This window comes from Gossypium hirsutum, chromosome A11 (assembly GCF_007990345.1).
Source record: "Gossypium hirsutum isolate 1008001.06 chromosome A11, Gossypium_hirsutum_v2.1, whole genome shotgun sequence".
Taxonomy (NCBI): Eukaryota; Viridiplantae; Streptophyta; class Magnoliopsida; order Malvales; family Malvaceae; genus Gossypium; species Gossypium hirsutum.
Genome location: NC_053434.1, coordinates 19,591,961 through 19,595,252, shown reverse-complemented (window position 1 = coordinate 19,595,252; position 3,292 = coordinate 19,591,961). Strand labels below are relative to the sequence as shown.

Here is a 3,292-nt window from a genome sequence, read left to right as displayed (position 1 = left end):
GTTCAAAACATGAATGGGCAAATATTCATCTATTATATTTGGGTATGCAATGCTTTGTTAGTTAGCATAATCCCATGATTAGACCTCTATTTGTTAGGCTAATGGATGTCCGCTATATTTATCTTACTAAACCTTAGCAAATACAAAAGGTTACATTGAAACAACAAAAGTCAATTGTCACATGGACATGCCAATTGAATTACTCCTTGGACAATAGCATGCTTCAGCTGTGATGCTCGGTCACTTGCATGCTCGTGCATGATTGCATGGTTGCATGCATGTTGCTGCTGTAGTTGCCACCTTTGAACAGGTTGGCACCCCAATGCGGTAAAACTATTCTTTTTTTTTTTAGTTCAAAACATGAATGGGCAAATATTCATCTATTATATTTGGGTATGCAATGCTTTGTTAGTTAGCATAATCCCATGATTAGACCTCTGTTTGTTAGGCTAATGGATGTCCGCTATATTTGGCGATGGGTATGTCCTCCTCTAAGCAAAGTACCGGAACCAGCCTTTAGACGAGAGATGATTTCATGCTTATCTTAATCTGAGGCCGAACAGTACCGATGTCGGATACTGATACATAACCCAAATGAGTCCATGTAAATAAGGTCGTATCTAAACATGGACATCAACATGTCAACGCAAGTCCCTATCAATCCAGTTTATCATCAACGCAATTCACTTTCATTGTTTGACCTCAAAAATGGTCTCTTCGATCTAGCTCTTTCCACGCCACCTACTTCTTTGATTTTTACTGCTGCCACATAATTCCCACATTTAGTAAGTTATTAATTATTACCTTTAATTTGTTCCCATTCCTTGCTTCCATCCTGGACAACAAACAAATCTGTTCCTAGAATATTGCTCTCCAATTTTCATGCAAATACCTATCATAAAAGTATATCCATTCCACCCATTTTTTAGCAACATAGGATAACAAGGCCTGCGATTATAGCAAAGACTACTATTTTGGTTCATTTGTAATTTGGCCACTATAAAAACTAGAAAAACAAAAACTGGCTGGTGGTGCAGTGGAGCACAAGAAAACTTTAGGATGCTTAACTTTTCAAGTGTTTTGACATTATTCGTATTATTCTTTGTGTCACCAAATGTTTCGGCCATTGATAAGGTGTTTCCAGGCAATGCTAAGGATGTTGATATCATAATAAAATCCTCAGTCAGTGATGACGATGATATTATCTGCAAATCGCTGGTGCAGACTCAAGGTTATGCCTGTGAAGAACATAAAGTAATGGCATATTGATTTCAGCTTAGAATTATGTCCTCAACTTTGTAACATCCAATGACTGCTGTCGGAAACCCTTCTAATTGTTCTTCCAGGTTACTACGAAAGATGGTTACATCCTTAGCGTGCAGCGGATTCCAGTAGGGCGGTCTGGTAAGACAGCGAGCAAACCGCCGGTGCTGCTACAACATGGGCTCTTAGTGGTTAGTCACTGTAAAACATTAATCTCCATGCTTGTATGACATGATAATTGTCAATAACGTAGCATGTCATATGGTGACAGGATGCCGCAGCATGGTTGTTGAACACTCCAGATGAATCTTTAGGTTTCATTTTAGCGGATAACGGCTTCGATGTGTGGCTTGCGAACACACGCGGAACTAAATATAGTCGTGGACATACGTCTTTGAGTTCGAATGATTCGGTTCGAACTTTTATATGTATCATACTCCATGATTAGAATATTTTGCTATGGAGTTCATTACTCATATTCTTTTGCGTGCAGGCTTACTGGGAATGGTCGTGGGATGAATTAGTCCAGTATGATCTTTCAGCTCTTGTCCAATATGTTCAGTACAAAACTGGGCAGAAGTTGCATTATGTTGGGCATTCATTGGTAAAGTCACTGTAAACTTTCTTTTTGTTCCAAACCATCTATTATGGAATATAATGGCTGATGCTAAGGAAAAAAACCTTCGAAAATATACTATTTTAGGGAACTTTGATCGCTTTAGCTGCCTTTTCCGAACAAGGTAAGTTGATAAACATGTTCAAATCAGCTGCTTTGCTTAGTCCAATTGCTCACCTCAATCAGATTCCGTCGCAATTAACAAAAGAAGCTGCTCAGCTGCATATAGCGGAAGTAAGATCTCTTAGTATATCCTTTTCAAGTGTGAATTTGAACTTATTTTATTCGGATTCGTATCCGATACTTGTATGTATCCGATACGGGTCTATTTTAAATTTCTTTTGAAAGTACTATTATGTATTTAGTGGGTCTTAGAGGGGGTCATATATTGGCAACTCCATCAATTTAACAGTTTCCCATGGTTTGACAAACAGGAATTATACAGCTTGGGTTACCGTCAATTTCCTCCAGGATGGTGAGAATTAATGAAGCATTGGTTCTTAATTTTTAAGCAGTCCAAGAAAAGAGATTAGAATGCTAATTCCCAACCTGCAGAAAGAACGTAAAATCTCAATGGTTCTTGGTTGATGGTGTAACAGGTTTAAATCCTTGACATCAATGTTTGCTTCTTCTTCTTCTTCTTCTTTTTTTATTCTTAATGGTGAAAGAAGAATGGCCGATCACAGGCCCAAACTGCTGTATAAATTCTTCAAGGGCAGGCGAGTTACTTAAACATGAACCCCAGCCAACTGCAACTAAGAACATAATCCACTTGTCTCAAAGTAAGTGCCTTTAACGTCCATAATCTTTGATCCATTTGTCTTTTTTAATTACTGTGGCTCTTTTGGTTTGTTGTCGAACAGTGATAAGAACAGGGACCATAGCCATGTACGATTACGGTAGTGAAGATGAGAAGTAGGAATACTACGGGCAGTCGGATCCCCCAGCATACAACATGAAAGACATCCCGAAAGAGCTCCCTCTTTTCCTTGGCTATGGCGGTCAAGACATGCTTGCTGATGCTAACGATGTTAAGGCCTTGCTAAATGACCTCAAAGATCACGACAATGGAGAGCTGGTTGAAGTATACAGCGAGGAATATGCTCATGCAGATTTTGTTCTTGGTGTGAATGCTAGTCAAGTCGTCTATGATCCTATGATTTCCTTCTTCGACAACCATTCATCTTGAACTTCAACTTCACATTTAACAGAATTTGTATATGAAGATTCTGTGCCAAAACAAAATTTAAGCTTAAGTTCTCTTGTGCAATACAAACTTTTTTTTTGGGGGGGTAATTTGTGGATTAACTCTATACATTTTTTAAGCATTTGTTACTTAAAACCTGTGGTTTGGTTTTTTAATTTTACAGAAATAAAATTATCACTATATCACCATATATGCAACAATTAAAA

The 3,292-nt window shown here is 38.1% G+C and overlaps 1 pseudogene; it reads left to right on the top strand.

Moving 5' to 3' along the window:
* Window positions 1-1,059: 1,059 nt before the first annotated feature.
* On the top strand, window positions 1,060-3,068 carry LOC107923375 (triacylglycerol lipase 2-like; annotated as a pseudogene).
* Window positions 3,069-3,292: the final 224 nt, after the last annotated feature.